At 43.1% G+C, this 14,133-nt stretch overlaps 1 long non-coding RNA gene across 1 annotated transcript in view; it reads right to left on the bottom strand.

Moving 5' to 3' along the window:
- LOC147450754 (uncharacterized) overlaps window positions 1-13,437 on the bottom strand; it is a 43,228-nt gene extending 29,791 nt beyond the window's left edge. The window contains exons 1-2 of the long non-coding RNA XR_015189302.1: window positions 13,380-13,437; window positions 13,083-13,238 (exon numbers count right to left, since the gene is read on the bottom strand). This is a non-coding gene — a long non-coding RNA (uncharacterized LOC147450754). The remainder of the gene's footprint in view (window positions 1-13,082; window positions 13,239-13,379) is intronic.
- Window positions 13,438-14,133: the final 696 nt, after the last annotated feature.

The raw sequence follows: 14,133 nt of genomic DNA, 5'->3' as shown, positions 1-14,133 counted from the left end.
TGTGGGATTTTTTGCTTTCAATTTTCCCTAAAATGATGTTAGGCTAACCAAGTAAAAAGGAGCTAATCTAAAGGTAAGGGTTTCAATTGATTGAACTTAAAAAAAACTAACCACAATAAATAAGTTGTGGAGGCTCCTTTTGTAGCCACATCATTTCCCTAGGGTATGTTCGTTCATTTCCATGATTACCGTGCAACCAAGGCTCGAGAAACATTTTTTGTGGACCCGGCTTTGGAACCTTTCGAGAAACATTTTTTGTGGACCCGGCTTTAGAACCTTTTCACATGCATACGAGCAGACCAACTCTAAATTTGAGAGGAATAATCACACTAAGAATCGGCTTGAGAACCTTCTTGCCCAAATTTGAGTCAGCCATTTTTCATTTTGAATAGGCTTTGGATAGAGCGAACCTATCTTTTCCCAAGCCTTGCCCTGCGTGCAACAAGAGGACGGATCTATTGGCTATTGTCCAATATAGTTAGATGTTCAAATTTCCTTGCAACATGAGGCTGCCTGTGTTAGCTCTCGTCCTATACATGTTGGTGTTGAAGTAGTTTAAAAAACATACCTTTGAAAAGAGAAATGCTTCTCTCAAAATTGATGCAAATCTGTGTTTTAGCTCTTTTCTCTAAGGAGGATTTGAACCATGTGTTATTAATCAATTGGAGCTTTCTTTCCAAAACTTGGAAAGCCCCTAAAGTCAATTTTTATCAAATTGGCAATTTCAAAGGTCTCCACTTATTTGTTAAAAATGTTTGGAAGATAATAAGCTTTGCTTGTTAGTTGAGCTTACAAGTTTGTTGGTGAAATTGCTAAAAACTCGAGTTTGCCATAGCCATGCAGGGAATATCTTGCAATTAACACGTTCCAAAAGACAAGGTTTTGACAGAACGCTATAGAGGCATTATTGGTTTGGGGTCAAAGACCATGGTATTGCTAAACACAACGTTTTTCTCCAACAAACCTTGAGTAGCAATCTCATCGTGAATGCTCTCATCCATGTCGACGTTTTGCATAAGGCCAGGCCTTTAAGATGCAGGCAAATGTGATTGTATCTGGAGAGTGGCTTTGCCTTAGCATCTAGTGAAAACAACTTGTAGCATTTTTGCCACAGCCATGTTTGGCAAATCTTGCAATTAACGCGTTCCAAGGGACAATGTTTTGACAAAAAACTTCAAAGGCTTTATTACCAGCTTGCTAAGGTGTTGGATCAAAGACCATCGTGTTGCTAAACATGAAGTTTTTGTTGAGCAACCCCCAAGTAGTAGCAATCTCATCATGAAAACTTTCACCCATGTCGACATTTTGCATAAGACCACAAGCCTGCACGGCGCAAGCAAAGGTGATTGCATCTAGTGAAAACAGCCCAGCATTTTTGCCCAGCATGGCAATTACCACATTCCAATAAAAGTCCTTTTGATAGAAAGCTTCAGAGGCATTATTGGCTTGCCCAGGTGCTAGGTCAGAGGCCAAGTGGTGCAACTTACGCTTCTTTACATCGCTAGCTGGGGCTGATTTGTGAAATATGCTCTTTGCATCCTAAAACACTAATCCATACAAGTCAACCAAAGCACCGGCAAGAGACCCGACTAGCAATCTCGTTGCAACTTGTCTCAACGAGGTCACTGTCTTGTTGAATGGCAAAAGCCTTCAACACACAAGAATAGGTTATTGCATTTAGGGAAACAAGCGAAGGTTGTGTTTCCCCAGTTTGCTTTGTCTCAACCATTTTGCACTCTCTAGGATTTGGACGAGGAGAGGCATATAAGCCTTTCTCACAGGGAGTTTGTAAAGCAAGGGTTCGCCAAGAGGCTAAGAGATGCAATACAACTTCTCAAGAACACCATAGAAGAGTACAGGCAGTACTACAAAAATCCTAAGCACGACGAGCAAAGCCGCTATAGGTGGTGATCTAGGTTGTCAAAGTCGACAATGTGGAAGCATACGCAAGCGAGGAGAATACACGAGAGAGAGAGAGAGAGAGAGAGAGAGAGAGAGAGAGAGATGAACGAACCAACCTTGGCAATGAATTGATGATAATACAATGGGGGCAAGGTGTACTTATATAGTCACCTTAGCAAATTGCCCTACCCAAACTTTGACAAATAAGTAAAATAAATACCTAAAACCAAAATAAATAATGGAATCACATTGGGCAGTTCACTTGAGATGCCATAACTTTAACCCCCTCTATGCAGCTCATAGCGGACATAAATAGTGAGACCAAGTCGATGAAGAAGCTACCATGGACACCCCAATAGTGGCCACCAATTGGGTACACCTCGGTTTTGCTACTCTCCCAAGGGATTCACTATGGAGTTCCATATGGTATCACATGAGTGTAAGGAAGAGGGGTTTTTAATAGACGTACCGTGCTTATACAATAGGGGTGACCCCCACTTATTTTTTATATCTATCGTAGGGGGAGGGATCCTCAAATCTTAAAATTCCATTCCATACCTCTCATGTTTGGCAAATTTATCCGATACTTCCAAAATTCTCTAGAAATTCTCCAAAAATGTTAAAATATTCCTTATCTTCAATTTTGCAATCATCTCGTTAGGCCATAATTTTTTGTACCTGCCCAATGGAAGATGGACTTTCGCTCGCTAGAAGTAGATGCTCCATTCTAAGGTGTGGATACTCTACCCTCGTGTTGCACAATGTTAAAAAAAACTACCTTCAGTGTATTATGTACATCATTATTAACGCCAATGTGTTAGTTTTAGGAAGCTACAAATTTCACAGCTACAAGGCCCATACTTTCCTTTTCCTAGCCATGGAAAAATTTCATAGTCACATGGGACACCCATTTTTGGGCTTCCAGTCCCCACTTACCATCCCGCCCTCTTTTTTACACTAAAAATCCATTTGAGCCCCGTCCCCACTCCTCGGGACGCGTCCCTTGTAACTACGAATAACTTCCTTGATAGGATAGGCTTTGGTTGCCGTTCTAGAAAAAAATCAAAGAAAAGATTATACAGAAAACCAAAATTTGACAAGCCCTCTTTTCTACTTTCTCTGGCGGCTTCTCTAGGCCTTTCCAAACTTGCCCCAAACCCGTGGCCCCTTGTGGGAATCCCCTTAAGCCATAAACTTGGTCAATAGCACTAAAAGAGATGGCCGAGGGTGTCTCCTTATGAAAGCATGCAACATTGGCTATGGCTGCCCATTCGGCAACACATAGGAGAGGAGAAACCACTTGCACAACTCACTACGGCCCATGAGAGGTGGGTCATGACGCGGAAAATGGCCATTGACACCAAGGTGCATGCTTTCAGTGCCATAGCTCTTGTCTTTCGTGTAGGTCACCTCCACCTCTCTCGCCTCGTAAGAGTTGTTTCCCATAGTTCACCCCGACCACACATGCATATGCAAAGGTTCTCCTCCCTAAAAACCGAGCATGCTCTGTACCACTAAAAGGAAAAGGGGAACTTTGCATGCTTCTACCCAACCACTCCCTTTTATAGACTCCATAAGCTATCTTTAGGAAACCCCTATTCTTAGCATGCCTAACTGACCGTGCCCCCCTTGGTCCTACCATTGTCCTGACATTGCCCTTGACATGAAATGATACCTCTCAACCAAAACTTTGCTCGAGATTGAAAGGGATATTTAACTATCCAATTGCTGGAGGGGGGGGGGGGGGGGGGGGGGGGGGGGGGGGGGGGGGGATTAAGGGCTCCTATCTCATAATCTACCCTTTCCAAGGCAATTGCTTTACCATTTGACATTGGTGTGATCTTGTGATTTGATATAGGAAAGTTACACCAATAACTTGGATGTTGTGGCCTCTTACCGACAAAGTTCGGCATGTATCCTAATGCCTTGGTACACATCCTTCTTCTTTGCTCATCTTGCGTAGTGCCACATGCCTTCAAGGTGCAAGAATAGGCAATTGCATCAGAAGAGATGCCCTCAATTCGCATCCACTGGAAGCAACTTACTGTTTCTTGGCTGCCCATGTTGGGCGTTCCTCCAATCAGTGCACTTCAAGAGATGACATTCCGGACAAGAAATGCTTGTCAAGGACTTGTTACGATCTAATAAATGCATCGCACTTGAGATACACAATGACTAACATGTTGCCTAAGTATGTGTTCTATTCAAGTAATCCACTCACGAATATCAACATGTATCCCACAACCTTGTTTCTTCTTCACACAGTATTTAAGTGAGCTCACAATAGAAAGACTCGCTCTCTTACTCTCGGCATGAAGCTGCCTAAGCACTTCTTGTGCTTTCCGAAGTAAACCACATTTGGCATAGATATCGACCAAGGCAGTGCCAAGCTGGATGTTTTTTAAAAACAACACCTTCCTACTAATATTATCGTGAATTCTCGTGATCACATCAGCATATTGCGTAGCACCACATGATGCTCTGATAGCCCTAGAGAATCATGGTGACAAGAGTTACCATGTCACCCGCGATGTAGTGCAATGCAATTCTTGAAATAAAGTGTTAGAGAACCCACAGAGGAAATTTTAGAGGTAAATTAGACCCGATTTGAAGGCTTTTACAGTGCTCAAGGGTCCGCTCTTTCCACCTTCAAATTTAATTTAAAAATCTAATTTTAGAGGTAAACTTCAAAATTTGATGGCGGGACGAAGGGTTTTTGCGAGTAGTGACTTACTACTTGGGCCCAGACCACCAAATTCCCAGTTGAGTGTGAAGTGAACCCTGCTACAATTCGAGTTTTGTGCGAGACTGTGAACTGCAAGACGAGCCAAAGTATTGCAGGCTTGCATAGATCCTGCAATCTTTGACGAAGGTCGATGCAGGAGGCTCATGAATGTGGTGTGCATGTTGGTCCTGCAATCGTCGAGGTAGAAGGGCATAAAAGGCTCATGAACGTTGTCACACATACACTCTCCTAAGAGAGAGAGAGAGAGAGAGAGAGAGAGAGAGAGAGAGGTTGTGCATCTGCCCTTTCCCCGCAAGGAGCCTGATATTGAATCAAAAAAATGCAAAACGAGGAGAGATATCCCCAGAAAACGTTATGGGTGCCGGATCTAAACACAGCTCCCACTAGGTCTACTAGCCCCGCCTACGCACGCGGAAGCCACCTTCCTCGGCTTCAAATCGATTGATAATTGCAAAGGATCATGTGTTAGTGCAATTAAACATTGAGCATTTGGATGAGAACGGTGTTTACACAGGACAATTTACCACATCTGCCTTGTCTGAGTTTGTCCAAGTTCATAGGATGCGGTAGTGCTTTTGATGGGCTTTGGCAGAAGCAGAGAGCAAAAATTGTCGAGTAGCTGTTGTGGGCAAGCTCTTAACTCTTTGTTAATGTTTTGTTTCCATGATCAAAAGGATTTTAGATTTTTATTGCTTTTCAAGCTGCATTTGGATTTCTCTTATTCCTTGAACAAGTTTTGAATTCGATGACATGTCTCTTCTAGACTCTATTTGTGAGTGAACTCCCTCTAATTCAAGGTTTTTTTATTTTGATGTAGAGAGAGAGAGAGAGAGATCTGCTTTGTTTATCTCGTTTCTTTATGGGCCTGTTGAGGTGCTCTGAGTTGCCTGTAGAACATTTGAGAACGTATCAAATTGTTTATTGCTTCTTAGTTGGATCTTCTGTATATCTACCAGACATGATTGGGCGCATGGCACTAAAGAATCTCCTTGGGTAGCCTCATTTCACTCTGCATTTACCGACTTGAGAGTTTTGTTGGATTCAATAGTTTTAGAAAGACTCCTAAGAGATCTAGCCATTACTCTTCCCCTATGCAGCATGATTCCACCGGCTCTCTTTTTCTTCCTGGCTGAACTTGGGCTTTCCACCCTAGTATTTGCAATCTCTGCAGGTTTGGATAGCAACTTGTCTTCACCCTAAATACCCACCTTCCTACAAGTGCTTACAGGTTTGGTTCCTTGCTTTTGGGCGGCCGAAGCATATGCACCTCAACATTTGCACAAATCTGCGACCTGAATCTATTTATTGCATACTCAAGTCAATTGTAAATCATTAAAGAGAATCTCATGAATGTGAAGGTGAGTTTATTCCCAACAGTAATGACAAGCTTTTGAAGGACTGAGGCAGTAAAGTGGGTTTTAGGATCTAGAAATGTGTACAGAAAGTTATGTGCATGTATGGGAAAGTATTTACAGAGTGATAAATTTGGGTTTTAAGCTTAAACAATCCATATAAATCTAATGTGCTATTTTTGTTAATTTGATATTGTTTTTCTTTGTGATTTTACCTCTGCATAGGCCCTCAATGATGTGCTACATCAGGGTAAGTAGGATGACTCAGATAGCAATGATGGTGCAGATGCTGCCCCCCATGAGAATGTAAACTCAAAGGGGCATTCCAATAAGAAGTCAAAGACAACAAAGAAGCCGTTGCTTGGTCCACCAGCCAGAACAAGAAAGATAGCAGATTTCTTAGCGACTTCAAATCCGAGCAAGGTTAGCAATTTTTAAACACAGAATGAATTCTTCTTCGTGTAACATGTAGAGAAAATTTCTATTAGCTGCCCGGAATCTTTTGATTGATAAGGATGCAACGACAAATTTAGAGGCGGAATTGTAACTTGTTTAGCATTGGACGTTGCTTTACTACAGTTTTATCTGTTGTATTTGGGAATGTGCTCACTCCATCGCCCATCGTTCACTACATGCTCGCTGGCACTTCAACCTTTTTTAGTTCATGGGCTAGTCAAGTGATCTATATCGATGCTTTGATTTGATTCGTGTCCCTGTTGATAACATGGTTACAAGGAAACTCTGCTTCGAAGACTACCAGATCGGAAACTCTGTTCGCAAAGTCCCCCGTTTCTCGTTTTCAATTTTCCGTCACAATATACCTATATAAAGCCATTTTGAAACCGTTCTAGTGAAACGAGCGAGCCGTTTTCGTCTCTGATGGCCTTGTCAATCTCTTTCCCGTTTCCCGTTCCAGGTGACTCATTGATATTTCAAAGACATATAAGCAGATGCATTTTTTCCAACTCCTTTCAATTATTACAGTAATTGTATGTTGCTTTTCTGGAAGTTCTATGACAAATGCTTGTGTTGCTTTTTTTGGAAGTTCCATGACAAGATGGAATTCTTAGTCATGCATGTCAAGATTCAACATTTGCTTGGTGCTTTTTAGGTGTAATCACTTTCATTTTGTGTGATCTATGTGTAGGATTTCTTGTAAGCAGAAGTCTTGGATTGTAAAGCAGTGGTTGTTCTGCTGATATAGCAGGCTCCAAGACAAAGTTGATCTGTAAACTCATGACATTGGCCATGTGTAGGTCTAAAGGAGGCCATTGGGAGTAGGATATGTGGACACTTGGCTGTATCTATGACCTTTTGACGTATGTGACGATGTAGAAAACTTCTTGTATGCCCTCATAAGCTATTCTATTGAATGTGTTTTCATAGAAATTAGCAACAAAAGTTGTTGTGCTTTATCACTCTAATCCAATTGCTTGTTTGTGGAAGCCTGGCAAGAAGTTGTATTGTGCACAACACATTGAACCCCAGCCAATACACGGGCATTTGAACCGGCAGTAGGACTTAGTATACCTATAGAAGAAAGGCGGACTCTTGACAGGTGCAGTACAAAGGCTTAAGAGAGCCATAGCTTAGTGTACACATAATGCGCTTAGGTGATAGCATTTGAAAGAATGGACTTCTCTTCGCATTTGGTTAGAACAGTGAGAGCTACCTTGCCACAGCCATGTCGGGCATATCCTACAATGAACACGTTCCAAGAGACAACATTCTAAAAAGGGTGGAGTAGTTGCCTGAGACTCTCCCTTTCTACTGTCACGTGACACATCCAACCCTATGTGTCCGTGGACAAGCTATAGCATGACCAGGGTTCAGTTCAGTCAAGTCAGTCTAGAATAGGAAGTGAGCTGGCACTTTTGTGAGTCTGTTCGCAAACCGTGCATGACCAGTCACGTAGAGTAGATGCATATCCTCCGGTTGCACATAGCATGATCATCACCATTACCATCAGAATCAGTTAGTAGCATTTTCCAATGCATTAAAACCCAATTTTCCTGTTTTTGACATTTTCACTTATTTATTAAGTGACTTTTGTTGGGAACTAGGTAGGGCAATTTTGCTAAGATAATATAAAAGCAAACCAGAGTTAGCACTATCTGGCAGAAGAAGGAGAGCAACAGGCACCCAGTGCAGCAGGCCTCTGGAGAACCTTCTCAGCAAGAACAACCCCCACTTCAACCTGGCGTTTTCAGCAAGGGAAGGCCAACGTTTTCAGTCCCAGCAGCCCAGCGTTTTTCAGCCCCTTGCATTTGGCGAATCCAGCCCTGAAGATCTGGCGTTTTCACCTCAGCTATACCAGCGTTTTGCATCAGCAAATTCAGCGGTTGAAGACCCAGCAGAGGCAGCGTTTTTTAGGACCTGCTGTTTAACAATTTCAGCCAGCCTACTTAGCGTTTTTTGCAGCAGAAAATCAGTGACAAAGTAGCATCAAGATCAGCGTTTTTCATGAGCATTTAAGTCAGCGATTCAAGCACTCAATTTTCAGCATTAGCCTTGTCCTCGTCCACACCGTCGACATCGACATCACAGCATTTAGACTCATTGCATCAGCCATTGTATCAGATTGTGCAATCAATAGTAGACCACTCTCGCCATCGAGAGTGGGGCCCTTGGAGGAGGGTTTGACAACTTTCCGGTGTCGTATTCTCTTCTCTCTCTATCTCTCAGTCTCATACACTTCCATTCACAATGTCCATTCACTTTGTTTGTGTCCATTGTGCTCTCTCACTAAAGGAGCGGAAGGCTCTCCCTTCCGTAAGTAAAAGGAACCCTTGAGCACAGTTCGGAGCACTCATCTTGAGCAAAGTTCAACGTTTTCATTCCGTTGCACCTAACATCTACATGTCCTAATGTAGTACACCTAATCTGAGAAGTTAATAGATATCTTGTTATACCCAGATGATTCTCTTCAAAGACCTACAATGACACAATATGCATTAGGATTTGAATCATCGTTGGGAAGCGTGCATCATGCATGCTCCAGTCTTCATCGCTTTGTCTTAAGTGCAATAAAGCCATAAAAGAACCCAAGAGCACACATCAGTTCTCGTTGAGAATTTGACAGAGATAACACCTCTCAGTAGGAAGGTAAAGAAAAGTTGCGATGGCTGCCAATCTTTCTTCGCATTCGCGTGCTATGGCTGCCATTCGTTCTTTGTATTTCCATTCTATGGCTGCCATTTTTTCGTCGCTTTCTAGCTGGCTGTCCATCATCATCTGCGGCAACTCCTTCATAGGAGTTAGTGCGATCCTTGTAGTAGATGGGAAAGGAGGAGGGTCGGAAAAACCTCCTGGTGGGGAAAATTCTTCGCCTCTCTCATGCTCATCACCTCCAAGTGAAGTATCCATTCCGCTTCGAGTGATGATCATCCACTACTGAAGTCGTGGGTTCTTGTGGGTTCTTGTGGTCTTGGGTTCTTAAGTTCACGAGGAACCTGGGTTCTTGTGGGTCTTGAGGTTCTTGCGGGTCTTGAGGTTCTCGAGGTTCTTCTTTCGCTTGCAATCTGTGTTAGAGAAAGATCTTCTCTTTTCCGCGGGCGCACCCCTTGGCGGCCTTGCGCTCACACCAAGGTTGCTTTTTCCCACCTCACGTCGATTGGCCGGCCGCTAAGTGTACGGTCCGCTCTCAATGAGTGAAAAGAGGCACAAGGGGAGGCTGGACAAGCCCTTCTTTCCTGGGATTCCTGTCACTCTTCAAAAACACGATTAGGAATCAACACGCCCAAGTGAACTTGGGTTCGTGCGACCTCAACAAGCAAAAAAAAATTATGTGGTTCTTGTGGTTCTTTCCTTGAGAGATACAGAACACTGTCAAAGCTCTGATACCAATGTAAGGTGCAACGGAATGAATGTTTGAACTTTGCTCAAGATGAGTGCTCCGAACTGTGCTCAAGGTTCCTTTTGTTCTTATGGAAGGGAGAGCCTTCCGTTCTTAATGAGAGAGTGCAATGATCACAAACAAAGTGAATGGACACTGTGCGTGCAAGTGTATGAGACTGAGAAATAGAGAAGAGAATACGACACCAGCGACGTTGTAAAACCCTCCTCCGAAGGCCCCACTCTTTATGGCGAGAGCGGTCTACTTATGATTGCACAAATCTCTACAATGCTTGGACTTGCCGACGACGTCGACGACGATGAGACGGGCTGAAATCTGAAAACGCTAAGGGCTCAAATTTGCAAATCTTTATCTACTGAATTCTGACTCTATGTCAGTGACGATGTCGATGACGACGCGCTGAAAACGCGGATGCTGAAATCAGCGTTTTCCGGGCTGAAACTGTAAACCTTGCGGAAACTGACCGTGCGGCGAGGATCTGCTACGTGAAGGTGAGATTTGCGAGGTTCAAGACTTCTTATGCGATGTCTAAAGGCTGAAAACTGAAAACATTGATGCTTCTTGGTGTTCCGTCGCGGTGAATCTGCAAAACGTTGGGGCTGATCTGCAAATCAAAAACACTAGAGCTGAAAATGGTTCTGATGTCGCCACATGCCTGCAAATGCAAAACGCTAGGCTAATCTGATGTGTCGTGATGACGCCGGGCTGATCTGCTGTGCACAAATCGCAAAGGCTGATCTGATGCAAAAACGCTAGGTCTTCTGTGGAGAAAACGCCAGAGTAGTCGTGGAGGTTGGTCTTGCTGAGAAGTTGCTTGTTGAGCAAGGTGCTCCTGCTGCCTCTTCTGCCAATTAGTGCTAGCCTAGGTTTGCTTATATACAAACTTAGCAAAATTGCCCTACCTACTTTCCAACAAAAGTCACTTAAAAATAATAAGTGAAAAATATCAAAAATAGGGAAAATAGGTCTATGCACTGTAAAAATGCTATTGATGAGATCTGACTGGAATCTGATGGTCATGCTGTGTGCAACCAGAGGATATGCATATAATCTAAGTGTCTAGACATGCACGGTCTGCGAACAGACTCACAAAAGTGATAGATCACTTCCTATTCTAGACTGACTTGACTGAATTGAACCCTGATCATGCTATAGCTTGTCCACGGACACATAGGGTTGGATGTGTTACGTGACAAGCACCAATTGCAAAAATACGTACAAGCTACACGTCATCAACCAACACAAAATCAAGGTTTTCGTACAATCTGCTACGTCAACTTGCCAACGCGTTTTGCGAGAGTCTGTATTGCTGCCACATGGCACTTCTACTGCACGCATAAATCATGGCACTTCTACTGCAAACATAAATCAACGGGTTGAATCTATTGCGGTGCGGATTGCACAAGAGAGCCACTCCACTCCCTTGTCACAAATTGCCTAGATTGAATAAAGTCACTAATTTCCCTTTCAGATTTTAGAGTACTAACGGGCTCATAGTATTTTGCGGAATGACTTTATGAATTGTGTACATTGAATTGGAAATTTCCTTGATTAGACTGAAAACATGTGCTCTTTCATCACTTCATGACTCCCTGGGCATACGTGTCAATCAATTCTCCAAAGGCATCCAACATCACAAACGTAGTTGGAGGATCTTGAGATGCCCAACAACACACCATATTACTATTGCATTCTGTGAATCCTTGGCTTTAGAGCTCGTGGAAGCATAAACAAAAGGTCACAAGGGGAAAAGGGCCAATAGTAACCCTTCCCCAAAGGCTCTTACAACATTCGGCTTGAATCCAAGCCTTGGCTGTCGCTGGTCGATGAGAGTCACATGTCCTTAGCCAACAGAGACCGTAGCATTTGGAAAATAGCCTCTTGCAATATTATTAGCTTCCTTTGCTCATTCCACAACTCAGTTACTTTATTTGGAGCACCGGAAAAGTAGTTATTGTGGAGACTCTGTATGAGTACTTCATCAAAGACTTCTGAAGTTAACTCTTTGCGGACCTTTACGAGCTCCTCTTCTGCCTTCTCCATGAATAGCCACTCTCCACCATTCAAGCCCTTAACATACTTTACTTTTAACATTTTCTACACATACAAGGCTGAGCAAGCTCACTCACAAAAACATTTCACAAAGGTAGAAGGTGATTTCCTTACTTAGATGTCTGTGTGCCAAGCGGGCGCGCACGCGTGTGTGTGCACGTGTGTGTGTGTGTGTGTGTGTGAGAGAGAGAGAGAGAGAGGGCCTACCTGCCAAAATATTTTCGCTGCCTTGGTCCTTCAACAGCCCAAAGGACATTATCAGTATATTCTATCCTCTGTTTCGTCAAGCATGATTACAGAATACGCTGATAGCTTGCTGGCTAGCCATCCAAAGCACCTCTAACAGAAGCATAATTCCATCTATCGCATACTTGATTATTGGTCCAGGCCCCAAGCAAACAATACAACAGCCAAGAGCCAAGATTCAACTTTCTTTGCAAAGTTGAGGTTGAATCCCAAAAATGACAACATTATTCAATGCTCCCACATACTGGTTCGTAATGCCACCATTGTAATTTCTTTGGATGTTAATTTTTACGGTCAAGAATTGGGCATTTTAGTTAGAAATCTCCATAAATACTCTAGATTTTGGCATTTTTTGAACCTGTTACAATTTCAAAATGTCTCCTAGACTTCAAGCATATCCTGAGAAGAACCCACAAAAATTTACACATACTACTGTAAAAACCTGCAATTCCTTCCAATTTTGTTACAAAATTTGGTAGAATTTTCATTATCATTGATTGGAAAAAATGTTTTTGGTGAGCTAAGACCACTTGAGGCGATTAAATATTGTAATGTCTTTCTCTATTCTTCTTTAAGGCATGCCGCAATGGCCTATATAAGACAGGCCTACTTAATGCCCTCTGACAAGAAAGAAATTAGAAAGAAAATTTCGCATCATCCACAGTTCCACTTCCCATGTGGCACTAGTCAACAAGCTTCATCCAAGGTCAGCAGTTTTTCTCAAGTGTCAATGCTTTACTAAGATTTTATGTAGACCAAAACACTATGATATTCAAACACTTCAATGTTGTACAGACCCGGGATGAAGTATGCCGGTTGACAGTAATTCCTAGTATAAGGCAATCAGAATAGACTACAAATCCTACTGCGTGTGGAGAAGTCGATGAATGTTACGAAAGCCAAATCTGAGTGAGGAGAGATTCCTCACCTCTCTATTTTCACTGTCTGAGTTTGTGCGTGTGCCTGCATGTAGCTCCACAGATGGCGTGGCAAGCTCCTTGTTTCTCTGCATTTCAGCCCACAGGTTCCTCCTTCTTGGAGATGCGTCTGCGTGTGGGTGCGTTGTATAGTTTACTTACTTTCTCTGCAGTTTAGCCCACAGTTTATTTAAAACATAAACAGCACTTGCAGATGCGTGTGCGTGCGTGCTTGTGCGTGTAGTTTTACCAGAAAAATGTGTGTGAGAGTGAGAGAGAGAGAGAGAGAGAGAGAGAGAGATGAGTACCTGCACACGAGGCACGGAGGGAGAGGAAGAAGCTTGCATGCAAATATACCATACGTTCAGTGAATACTAACTAGTTCACGATTTTCGGCCAAATATAATAATAATTATTATTGTGGTGTACACACAAGATGGGACCAAACTGAGTGTGTCTCTACCTTGAGAGCTTCAGCACTAAAGGGCAAGGGGCATTAAATGAAGCCCTAGGGGTGAAATTTACGGCTGAGAAGCTCGAGCACAAAAGCAGAGGCGCGCAGGGCTGTAGGATGCACCAGAAGTAAACTAGGACGTCGAAAAGTTAACTTGGACATGGACACACCGATCCACGTTGACTTATCATGCGTTTGTTGCCCACCATTGTCAACATATGTGCATGGGGGGTTGGATAAGCCATGCGCCTTGCCCAGCCCCCAACGGGATTCAAATCCTGTGAGCAGCACCCCACACCCCATTTTTTTGAGCCCTCAAATCTCCTTGAGATTCGTGTGCGCGCACCCTCAGCCGTAGATCCCATCTCTTTGCTCCCGTGCCCTTTAGTGCTGAGGCCTTGAGAGGGCACCTCCTTATATTAGCATGAGAGGTGGTTGGAGGTAGTTACAAGGACGTTCACACTAAGGCCGATCTTGTCACATACCACACCTCCCCCCTTATGGAGAAAAAGATGGACATCTTTTTATAATCTTGGACTGAGAATGGACTTGACAAGAGAGATCAACTCCAACGCCTCATGTGGGGGGAGTGATTTTACAAGAGCTTA

The sequence above is a fragment of the Adiantum capillus-veneris genome, chromosome 9 (assembly GCF_014529385.1).
Source record: "Adiantum capillus-veneris isolate H3 chromosome 9, ASM1452938v2, whole genome shotgun sequence".
Taxonomy (NCBI): Eukaryota; Viridiplantae; Streptophyta; class Polypodiopsida; order Polypodiales; family Pteridaceae; genus Adiantum; species Adiantum capillus-veneris.
This window is presented reverse-complemented; position numbering and strand designations above follow the sequence as displayed.